Source organism: Ornithodoros turicata, unplaced genomic scaffold (genome assembly GCF_037126465.1).
Source record: "Ornithodoros turicata isolate Travis unplaced genomic scaffold, ASM3712646v1 Chromosome118, whole genome shotgun sequence".
Taxonomy (NCBI): Eukaryota; Metazoa; Arthropoda; class Arachnida; order Ixodida; family Argasidae; genus Ornithodoros; species Ornithodoros turicata.
Genome location: NW_026999300.1, coordinates 46,399 through 59,237, shown reverse-complemented (window position 1 = coordinate 59,237; position 12,839 = coordinate 46,399).

The window sequence follows — 12,839 nt, the reverse complement described above, 5'->3', positions numbered from 1 at the left end:
TAAAGCAGGCAAACAAAGCAATTCGCTTTAATGAGCAGGTACAACCCTTCCCGAGTTTGTTCACAACTTCACAGCGCGCATGAAATTTAAACACTATTACCTAAAATGCAAGAAATTACTGCAAATTCGTCTCACGGTGAATGGAATTTGTACCCTCTGCGTTAAGCGCTCAGATACCCGCTCAGATATTTTTGCTCATTTAGCAAAATAGCTATGGCTGCAATAAGTAAGCAACTTCAACAAGTTCATAGTTCCTGTCATGCCTTATCGAGCAATGTGCATACCGACAGGCATTACAAAACACAGAACAAACACACCCATTTCTGCTGACAGAACTGAGCTGTACAATGAGGCACGGAGGAACCCGTGCAAAACAAGGGCTCACACATTCAGTGAGCAATGACTTCTTCTTGAATAGCATAATACCACATACTGTGAATTTTACCCCGAAAACTCAGCTTGAACACAGCTACGGGTATGACAAACGCACGTGCTAAACAAAAAACTGGCAAGCACACGCTTGCAGTGATACTGTTAAAACTCGCGTCAAGTGAGTGCCAGCATAAGAACAAGCACTCCGGTTCTTGCTCTTGTTGTTGCTCTTAACTAACAAATGTAACTTGATGCAGCCCTCGCTCTGATGACGGCGTGGAAGGCTCATAAGGCTCTGTTTTAACACTTTAACAGGGGCAAAGCAGACAGGTTAAATTTAGGTGACTCGTACAAAGTAATAAACTCTAAAGCAAAAATAAAATAAACAAAGAAATAAAGAAAAATTACCCTGCCCTCGATTGTATGAGTCCCTACGTACTGTTTAACACGACGAGAGTGAGGCTCTTTTGGCGTCTCTTAAAAAATAAAAAAATATGACGCGAGGCAGATGATTATCCTTGCGATAAACATATAACCATTTGATTTTAGGTGGCAGTATATTAAGAAAGGTATCGTATGTGTGCGAAGTGAGTCCAAGGCATGCTGATGGGCGCGCATTGCTCTGTTGGGCACTGAAGCTTGCAGTCAAAGATGTTGGAATGACAATTTTGTGACTGCCATTAGCAACTTACCTATCTAGTGAAAGACCGTACGCTCATGAACACATGTCAACTGGTTTGGTTTAAAAATGATGACAGCTACAGCGTGTAGCGAATGATGTTCACATTTACCCGTTGCACTCTATAGTATTCTTGCAAAATATATGGGTACAACGAGATAAAAGCAAAAATAACCCTTTTGTGTCATAACTGCTGCGCAAAAGCTCGGCACCGTTTTCTCATGGATGTATAGCGAACATGCATTCCTTTCTTTTTTTTCTTCTTTTTTTGTTACGATTATTATAGCATACTAATGAATACATGCAATCTCGTTTGGTTTAAAAATGGCTTAGAGGTGCTGTGTGTATAGCGAGTCCAGATGTATTCTTTGCTCAATTGCTTGACTCACTCTGTAGTATTGTTTCAAAATGTTTTGGTGCAAGTGAATAAAGCAAGAGGCAACGAATTCCAATTCTGTGTTATTCATCTTTTTTTATTACTGCATGGAGCTCGACGTCTTTCTGTACGCAATGGCAATGTTCATTTCTGAGCTGCTTTATTTGTTTTTAGCTGGTGTCGTCTGCGTGGAAGTTCCTATTACATCCGGTGCGAAGACGCGCTGTCCTTTGTACCACTGGTGCATATGTGTGTTTCGTATTTTGTCGTTGGATAATTATTGACCTGAGGAATAATGTGCATTTTTGTGGTTAGGAAGACACTTTTGGGAGTTTGAATAGGCGACGCTCGTTGTGTGTATGAAAAATATGTGTAGGCGTGTGTATTTGTGAAGCTAGGAAGTCACTTGAAAAGTAAGTAAGTAATCTCCGTTGTGTACGCCTTTTCGTGTGAAAGAAAAGTACTGTAGCGCGAAATATTGATAAAAAAAGTTTATCGCGTTTTCTGAAAAGAGATGGGTACAGGGTGGACTGCAAGCAAGGTGAAGTGCTTGTTGTGCACGCGCTATTTTACCAGGATTCGAATCGATTTTATGAGTCTTCCACGCGATCATCACGGCGAGGGCTGAATCAAGCTACATTTGTTAGTTAAGAGCAACAACAACAGCAAGAACCGGGGTTCTTGTTCTTATGCTGGCACTCACTTGATGCGAGAGTTCAGACAGTATCAGTGCAAGCGTGTGTTTGTCAGTTTTTTGTTTAGCACGTGCATTTGTCATGACCGTAGCTGTGTTCAAGCTGAGTTTTCGGGGTAAAATTCACAGTATGTGGTATCATGCTGTTCAAGGAGTAGTCACTGCTCACTGAATGTGTGAGCCCTCGTTTTGCCCGGGTTGCTCCGTGCCTCATTGTACAGCTCAGTTCTGTCAGCAGAAATGAGTGTGTTTGTTCTGTGTTTTGTCATGCCTGTCGGTATGCACATTGCTCGATAAGGCATGACAGGAACTATAAACTTGTTGAAGGTGCTTACTTTTTGCAGACATAGCTATTTTGCTATTTGAGCAAAAATGCGGGTATCTGAGCGCTTAACGCAGATGGTAGAAATTCCAGCTCCGTGAGACGAGTCTGCAGTAATTTGTTGCATTTTAAGAAATCGTGTTTAAATTTCATGCGCGCTGTGAAGTTTTCAACAAACAAGGGAAGGGATGTGCCTGCTCATGAAAGCGAATTGCGAATCGGTATCGCAAAACATTTTTTGTGTGCTAAACTTAGTAATTCTTTCCCTGCTCTATTACATGATAGGACTCGTCATGTAGCAAGCAGAAATGTTATGTGTGAAAAACTGTTTAAGCTACGTTTTTAAAGCAAAATCAGAAAGAAAAGACAGCCTTCAACACGGTGATTGTGGGAAGCGCTGCGTTGAGCTACATTTGTTATAGACTTTCTTCAAGGAGCGTGCTTGTTCTTGTGAAAGCGCTTATACGCTTCTGTCGCGAATTCAGACAGTAGAAATGAAGGGTTGTGTTTGTTAGTAGTTATTGTTGTCGTTAGCGTGTGCATTTGTTATGCTTGACAATATGCACTTTGCTATTCGAGACCAGCTCCGGTGGCGCAGCGGTAACGCATGCGCTTGGAGACTGGGAGGTCCGCGGTTCGAATCCGCGGGCCGGCTGTGCCGTCTGGGGTTTTTCCTGGGTTTCCCTCAGATGTGTAATAGGCGTATGCCGGCACAGTTCCCCTGAAGTCGGCCCATGGACGCAGCTATCCTCCCCCCGAGCGGATTCCGCTCGGTCTTCCACTTCACCCTTTCCTCTCCTCCTCTCCACCACCCTTCCCTTCCCGAGAAACATGCCGCCTAATCAGGCAGGCAGACCTCTCGGTTCCTCCCAACGACACTCCTCCTCTGCTATTCGAGTGCGCTTTCGTGCTACTTTAACGGCAGCAAAGCAGAAATTTTTAATTTTTCTATGGCTCGCACAAAGTAACGAGCTCTTGAAAATATCGCAATAAAGAACAAAAATGCTCTGATATTGTTGTTGTTGCTACATATAGCGTTTAACACGCTGAGAGCGAGTGTTTTTACCATTTCTTATTTTAAAAAATACGACGTGCAGCAGATCATTATATTTGTGATTATCTTTGCGATAAATCTTTATTCCAGTACCTGCAGGATATATTCAGAAAGGTTTCGAGCTTGTTAGGTGAACCCAAGGGGAGCAGATGGGTCGCAAAGCCCCCTGCGCTGTCTACTACTAAAACCTGCAGGCAATGATGTGGGAATTATACATATATATATATAAAAGGAAAAAATAGCCAGAGCTCTTTGGCTGCACGTATAGCATATGTTTGTAACTCAAACGTCGCCATGCCAGTACTGGCCAGCTGTTTCGGCCTTGTTGGGCCTCATCAACAGTACGCAGGCAGGCAACGTTTGAGTGGATGGCGTCAGAAGGTCACGTAACACGTGATTCCTCCCGTCAGGGTGAGATAACTCACTCACTGCAAGCCCAGTGCAAAGCCAGTGAAATATAAAAGGAAAAAAATAGCCAGAGCTCTTTGGCTGCACGTATAGCATATGTTTGTGACTCAAACATCGCCATGCCAGTACTGGACAGCTGTTTCGGCCTTCTTGGGCCTCATCAACAGTACGCAGGCAGGCAACGTTTGAGTGGATGGCGTCAGAAGGTCACGTAACACGTGATTCCTCCCGTCAGGGTGAGATAACTCACTCACTGCAAGCCCAGTGCAAAGCCAGTGAAGTATAAAACGAAAAAAAAAATAGCCAGAGCTCTTTGGCTGCACTTATAGCATATGTTTGTAACTCAAACGCTTCTGACGCCATCTGACGCTTCTGACGCCATCCACTCAAACGTTGCCTGCCTGCGTACTGTTGATGAGGCCCAACAAGGCCAAAACAGGCCGAAATGGCCGAAACAGCTGTCCAGTACTGGCATGGCGACGTTTGAGTTACAAACATATGCTATACGTGCAGCCAAAGAGCTCTGGCTATTTTTTTTCGTTTTATACTTCACTGGCTTTGCACTGGGCTTGCAGTGAGTGAGTTATCTCACCCTGACGGGAGGAATCACGTGTTACGTGACCTTCTGACGCCATCCACTCAAACGTTGCCTGTCTGCGTACTGTTGATGAGGCCCAACAAGGCCGAAACAGCTGTCCAGTACTGGCATGGCGACGTTTGAGTTACAAACATATGCTATACGTGCAGCCAAAGAGCTCTGGCTATTTTTTTTCTTTTATACTTCACTGGCTTTGCACTGGGCTTGCACTGAGTGAGTTATCTCACCTGACGGGAGGAATCACGTGTTACGTGACCTTCTGACGCCATCCACTCAAACGTTGCCTGCCTGCGTACTGTTGATGAGGCCCAACAAGGCCGAAACAGCTGTCCAGTACTGGCATGGCGACGTTTGAGTTACAAATATATATATATATATATATATATATATATTTTATTCGTAAGCCACTCACCGATCTAGGGAAAGATAGCTTGCTTATTAATGAATACAATCTGGTTTGCTTTTAAAATGGTTTAGAGCTGCAGCGTGTAGCGTATGCTGAAATTCTGTTCTCATTTTCCTGTTCCACTGTATATTATTCCTTCAAATTATTTTAGTTGAAGCGAATACAAGTAAAAGGAAAGAATCATAATTTCGTGTAGCCCATCTGTATTATGGTGTTGAAGTTTGGCGAAAATAGCACTAATAATAGGGAGATGTATTAGAGTTGCTGCATATGAGAATGATGGCACCATTTCTTTCTTTTTTTTCTGTACGCATAGCCATAGCCAACGCCCATTCCAGGCCTGCTCTCACTCGTTTTTTTGTTTCTTTTTTCTCTCTCTCGTACGCGTCGGTCGGCAGACGGTGAATCCTATTACATCCGAACCGAAGCTCTATTGTTTCATGACTGCATACATAGTATATATGGGCAGTGTTTTGCGATGAATAATTATTGACTTAGAGAAATAATATGGATTTCTGTGACTGTGAAGACTCGCGACGCTCGTTGTGTGCAATGAAAAATGTGAGTCTGTATGTGTGTCTGTGTGCGTGCCTTACCCCACCGCAGCACCCCACCCCATCTCACCGTCATCATTTATTGTTGTTGTTGTGTACGGGCGTATTTTATGCGGGGACCCCACTTGGCAAGTAAGTTCTTTGTGTATGCCTCTTCCTGTCCGTCGAGTGAAGAAGTTATGTACGATTGCGCGAAATATTAGTTTAAAAAATGAGGTTTATCGCGCGCGTTTTTTAATAGAGTTCTTTGTGGAATGACTTGCGGGCAAGGTGAAGTGCTTGCTTTGGGCACGCTAATTTACAAGGATTCGCACCGATTTTATGAGCCTTGCACGCTGTTATCGCAGCGAGGGCCGTATTAAAACTACATAGGTGCTAGGCTTTCACAAAGCGGTGTGCTTTGTTGTTATCGAATTGCGAATTTGTTAGTCAACCGTCAATTATTGTTGTAGGTTGATAGATTGCGCGTTTGTCGGGCTTGTAGCTGTGTTCAAACTTAGTTTTATCGGTAAAATTCAGAGTATGTCGTATTATGCTGCTTAATAACTTTCTGAGAGGAGAAATGTGTGTGTGTGTGTGTGTCTGTTAGTTGTTGTTTGTTAGCGTGTATCTTGTCGTGCTTCACGATTCTTGTGCATGTCCTTTGCTCGATAAAGCATGACACGCATTATAACTGTTACGGTCATGAAGGTGCTTAAGTTTTGCAGTCATAGCTATTACAATTCCAGCATCAATACGGGTATCAGGGCGCTTAACGCAGAGGGTAGAAATTATCGTCTCCGTGAATCGAATCTGGATTTCAGTGCAATTTGTTGGAAGTAAGTATAATTATTGGATTTTCATAGCCAATGTGAACAAAAAACGGGCGGGTGTGTGCCTGCTCATGGAAGCAAATTTCGAAATGGAGTGGTGAAAATGACTTTCATATGCTAAAGTTACTAATTCTTGCCATGCTTCATTGCATGACAGGACGCGGAAGTCGCAGGAAGGAGTGAGAAGTAAGAAAAACTTGGAGCGCTTAATTGCTAGTTAACCGTGTTTTAAAAGCAAAATCAGCAAGAGAAGTCGTTTTTTGTGAATCGTGCCGCCTTCCACCCGGCTATTGTGGCGAGGGCTGTGTTGAGCTACATTTGTTAGGCTTTCTTCAAACGGTGTGCTTGCTCTTGGAATCGCTCACGCATTTAGCCCGAATTCAGACAGCAGAAACGAATGGGTGTGTTTGCTAATTGTTGTTTTTCAGTTGTTGTTTGTCAGTGTTAGCTTTTGTCGGGCTTTTAGCTCTGTTCAAGTATAGATTTCCTGGTAAAATTCAGGGTGCGTACTATTACGCGGTTCCATAATTTTCGGACAGTAGAAACGGGAGTGTGTGTTTGTTCTGTGTTTTGTCATGCCTGTCGGTATGCACATTGCTCGATAAGGCATGACACGCATTATGACTTATGTGTTGATGATGGTGGTTTATTTTGCAGTCTTAGCGCAGAAAATCGGGTATCTGAGCGTTCAATGCAAATTTCCGTATCTGTGAGACGAATTTGCTGAAATTTGTTCCATTTCAGGTAATAATATTTAAAGTTCATAGCGAACGTGAACAAAAAAGGGAGGATTGAGTGTCTGCTCATGGAAGCAAGCTGCAAAACGGAATGGTGAAAATGCGTTTCATATGCTAAATTTATTCGTTCTTGCCCTGCGTCACTGCATGACACATCATGTAGCAAGCAGAAATGGGGGTTGAGGAAAACTTGGCGCGCTTTATGGATAGTAATAATAATTGGGGGTTTACGTCGCGAGACAACTGAGATCGCGCTTTGTGGATAGTGCGCTACTTTTAAAGAGCAAAATCAGAAAGACAATATGATTTTCGTGCATTGAGTAAGCCTATTGATCACTTTGAGTGGTCCAGGCTCGCTTATTATTTTCTCATCTCCAATAGGGGAAATTATTTTAGAAAGAAGCAGCAGCTTCCATGAAGGGAGAGATGATTAGTTTCTTGAATTGTTGTACAAAAAATATTGATATGGTTCTTAGAGATTGAACGTCGAAAAAGCGCTTTTTGTTATGTTTATTTAGTCATTTAGAAAGTCTTCGAGGCAATAGCGCTTAATTGCAAGGCTCAGTTATTTTTTTTTCTCAGCCTTTGCGCATGGATGGTGTTTCCCGAGTGAATATAATTTATGGCTGTTAAAAATTAGAGTAATTTCATATGATCTCCAACAACAGGAGCAAGGGCATTTTGTAGTAGTAGTTGTAGTTTTTGTAACCTTTAATGTAAGAGTGAAAATCAGTAATAGCGCAGTAAAGAAAATAATATGGCGATGTAAATTCAATTAATACCAGGGAGCATGAACCACACTTGTCTGGCGCGCATTCCTCAGTCCTGATAGCAAGAGCGAACTTTGAAACGTTGACCGTTGGGGCGGTGGTTGGGTGCTCACAGGAGCAGCCTCAGACAATGGGAGGAAATGATGACGTCAAACAGCGCGGTGTCTGGTGGACTAGTGCTTCATTCTCGCAGGGGAAGCTAGGGCAACAGTTGTGGTGTAGGTGCGCACCCGTCTGGATTTCGCTTTAATGCAGGATTTCCATAAACAGTGACGTCATAATTGGTTAATGTATTTAACGAATAACAGAGGGGGATTTGCGAAGCTCTCCTCTTTGGACGACCTTTGGAACGGATGACGTCACGCCCAATGACAGTGCAGAGCTCCTGATGTCCTGGCGGAGAAATCAACGGACGCTTCATTGCTTCGGGTGGATCTCTGAGTTGCGGTCATGCTGTTGGTTCTCTCCTCGCCACGGATTTCGTGAGGAGAGACTGTTTTTGACTGTGTGGTGTGTGTGGAAATACTTCGGTGCCGGTGAGTTGTCATTTTAATACTTCTTCTGTTGGCGCGTTTACCTACTCCCTAACTGCGATTGCTTGACAGCGTGTATTGGAGTAGTGCGATTTACCTTGTTGCGATTAGCAGAAAATCTTCCCCTTGTTGTGGTTATTTTTGTCCGTGCATGCCCAAACATGTTCGCAATTCCCTTGTTGCTATTCTTGTCGGTGCATCCCCACACATGTTCGCGATGGTGAAAATCTTGTGTGTGCCTGTTTTCACGCGTGTTTTCCCCTCGTTAGCACTTTTTTGTTTTGTTTTTTTCTGCATTCCACGGAAGTCCACATGATGACAGCGGTGCTGCCACCTGACGTGATGCTTTCCGACCTGCCTGGTGTGACGCTTTGCAAATGGCTGCGCCCATGGGCTGATGCTGTTACCGAACCTGGACTGACACATTAATGAATTGAATGTGTATAGTAATGACTTGAATTATTAAATGAGTTTAGAAAGTGTATGTGCGCTTCGTTTCATGTGTCTCATTATAGAAAAATACAACTTAACGGTAATTTGATATTCTCCTCCTCTCTCTCTCACGTTGGAATGAATGGTAATTGAATTTATTAATTGAAAATTATATTCTACGCTCTATTATCGCATTCTTATGCGTGTATGAGCGATTTTAAGTGAAAAAATCGAAAATAAAAAAAATAAAAATTGGGTGGGGTGGAAATTGCAAAATTGGGGGCGCCAGGGGGGTGAGAGAGGAGGAAGGTATCAAATTACTCGTTACGCTGTGTTATTCCAATACTACTCACTCCTAGTACGTGCTGCCAGTTTGAAGACGATTTCTTCTTTCGTTGGCAAAAGTCGACCCTTGTGTGAACATCTTAGGTGTGCAGTTCATGCTTATCCACATGTAGTTTGTGCACATCTATCATTCAACGCAGAGAAGTCATGGAAAACAGTATGTTTTGCTGAGTTGTCACCCAATTAACCATTAAGATTCCCAGGACGTCCTTACGCGGTCGCGAATGTCCCGAATATCCGGATAGCGATGGGATACCTATGGGATGCTCCAGAACGGCATTTGCGTTGCGGTTTTGCTGAGGAAACACCAGATGTCCCAGGTACGTCTCGAAAATATCGCGTGTGGCGGTTTGGAAAGAGGACGTATCCTGCTGATACCAGAGATATCCCTGGAGTGAACGTAAGAGGAAAGTCGCCATCAATCGCCGATAAATCTATGGCGTCTATGACATTTCGTTCCGACAGCAAGTTTGTTCTTGTGCCTAAAGCAAGCAAATTCTAGATATGGGGAGAAAGTACAATCCTTTATATACGTCAATCGTTTCCGTGCTGCTGTCCGTGCAAAACATTTACCTGTGCGTAACACTCGTCACACTGCAGAGCAATTCGATTATCTTTACAGCTCCACTCAGCAGATAGTCACATTATAGCCTGAATTAAAGCCACAGTATCTGTCAGGAAGGAATGTCAAGCATGTGCACTGAATACGCTGATAGACAGTATATTTGCGAAGACGCATCTCCTCAGCGTTACAAGCGTTTTACGCCCCAATACACCTAGCACTTAACAAACGCGCCCCGTATCAACTTGTATGTCAGCATATGGTCTTTACACACTGTAAAAATTGCCGTAAAATTTACGGTCAAAATTCCTTTTTACGTGAAAGGAAAAGGCGTGCTACCGTAATTAGAAATGCGGTCCGGGAGAGTTTAATTAATGAAATACACAAATGAAATACACCGTAACTATGACGGATATTACCATAAATAAGACTGTAGTGTGTCCGTAGTGGTGATTACGGTCAGATGGTAGTAGATTTTACGGAAGTCTACCGTAATTTTCACATTGGCTTCCAGTATCCGACATAAAAAATGTTATGCTTTGTGGGAACAGTGAATTTTAATAAATGGCTGATTGCTGTACAATATGCATGTATTGTATACATGCACATGGTGGCACATTGTTGCTGTGCATTGTATTTCATAAGAGACCAGGTCCCTACTTCCACTAATTTTCAAACCTGCTGCTATATGCACATGCCTCGACATGTCGTACAAACAGGAGAAAATGTTGATGTTGTGGAGAGAAAATGTCGATGGCTCTCTTGACATTCATCTTTTCAAAACTTGTCGTAAAAATGTGCTTCCTAGAGAGGCACCTCACCAGCTTGAACGCTCCTTGCTGTTTTGTGATTTGTGATGTGTTTGTTCAGGGCCAGGGCATATTTAGGACTGATGTAATCACCATTATTGCTGAGCAACCACTGCAATGACAGAAAGTGGTTACAAAGGTTTTTGAGAATGTGGCAGTGATTGAAGGCTAAATATAGACTTCGTTGGTCTCCTATGGGTGACTATGGAAACGAAAAACATAATAGTTCATATTAACTCTTTTTCAGGCTTACAAGTAGAATGTGACCTCACCTTGTCACAGGAGCAATGCTTCCACCTCTACAAAGTAGAGAAAACATCTTGCAATTACATGCATGATTGCCAGCAACAAGGCGCACATCCTCAAAGCCTGCTTCCTCAATTGCATTAATGACTTTTAAAGTGAGCTGGTGCGGCTGATTTAGGCCTTTTGTGAAATAGTATCCAACAGGGAGCCTCGTGTATTTCTGGTAATACAACACAGTATAATTGAGTGTAAACAGACAGACAAAAAGATGAAAATAGATTATGTGAGGTATTAGTTACCTGAAATGTGTTGAAAGCCCAATGCCCAGCCATTCTGAAGGACACACTCGTTTCCAATGCCTGCAGGTTCCGCGAATCTATGGATTCTGTCACTGCCACTGTCATGCAAGTCTTTAGTGCTGTGGATACCTGATCCGCAACAACTGATCTTTTCCGGGCCTGAAAGTAGAATGAGTTAAGGCCCATTGCATTCTTGTATTGTACAGTGTACAATACTTGATTGCAAGTGTGCAGTGCAGCCCATTGTTGCAGGCGTTCCGTCATTAGTTGGGAAACAGACTTGACTCAGTATGCTCCTACATATCTTCTGAGTGTCCTGCTACATGGCAGTGTGACACAGTTGGATCCCCTGATGACATTGTAGCAGCATGGTGACGTAGTATTCAAGAGAATGCAGTTTCTGATTGCTTCTTGCCATTCATGGTAAGTCTTGCCAAGGCATACAAGCTCCTCAAACAGGAAAGCAGCCTTGTCATCATTCTTATCATGGAACTCCTGAAGAAGCAACACTTGGACATGCCCAGAATAGATAAACTAGAAGATGCCTCACACATTCATCTTATGAACCACACTCATTATCTCTCTTGGCTAGTAACCGACAGCAACAAACAGCAGCAGAGTATGCTGTACTTGATTGATATCTATACCTTTTTCTCATGACTTCAAGTTCGGTTGACCACAGTAGTAATGACTGCACACAGACTGCCGCCGACTCACAACTTCGTCTAAACACGATTTAATTAGCAATTAGAGCTAATTGAAGACCCCCCACATTAATCGCCACCTTCCAAGGAGTCATTACAATAATTAGGGAGCATCTATCTCGTGTCCAGACCAAGCTGTGAGTTGGCAGCAACCGGTGTCCATAAAAAAGAAAAAAAGAAGAAAAAGAGATAGAAATAGAGTAGAGAGAAACAATTTATTCGAAAATCAACGATGCCGTGGCGAACAAACCCCTCAGAAACGTTCGAGTTACCAGCGCCCGCCATGTTGGTAGTTGGCGACGGGTAGTTGAAGAGATCAACGACAGGTGGCCACTTAGTTGCAAGGCGTCACTCCAGATGGCGCCACCATCATAACTCTATGCGAGAAAGATAGAGAACAACAAGATACTATCGGCAGGAAAAAATGGCATGACTGCTAAACAAGTCTAGGCATGTGAGAGAAAAAGTCTAAGCGCTACTGCTAAACAGCACGGAGAAAACAGTATACATCGGGGAAAAGGCCTAGCGGGGCGATTGGTTAGGCCCAACGACAGAGTGACAACACTATTCAGCTAACACAAGGCATGAACCACTAGGCACACATCGCTAAACATGCGTCAACACGAACAAAAGGCTTGCTCACAGCTAAACAAGTGTAAACATGCCCATACTGCAAACATGCGAGAAAAGGCTTAACACAAGCGTGGTCATGCAATGCACAAACCTCGGCAAATTACTCGTTGATCACTGCTAAACAAGTCTAAACACGGGGGCACGGCAAACTTGCGAGAAAAGGAGTGCGGCAAAACACCTTGCAAACATCGGCAAATCACTCACGTTTTCCTCCGCGGCGACAGTGAGACTGCTCCATATGAGTGCCAGGCAGACACTGAGCGAGCGTGGGGACTGCGGAGCAACCGAGCACCATCTCCTCTCTGCGATAGCCAGCGAGCAACTGATTGGGACGGCGCGCCGCGGCAGCTATGCATACGCACTGGCTCCTAGCACACTCTGCGCCGCCCGCCAGGAAGAAGGAATGTTTCAACAACGAAAGTCCCCACAACCAGCTCGTAATCACTGTTTTTTGCTACGTGATAGACATGGTAGGCTTTGGCTACATAGGAGAG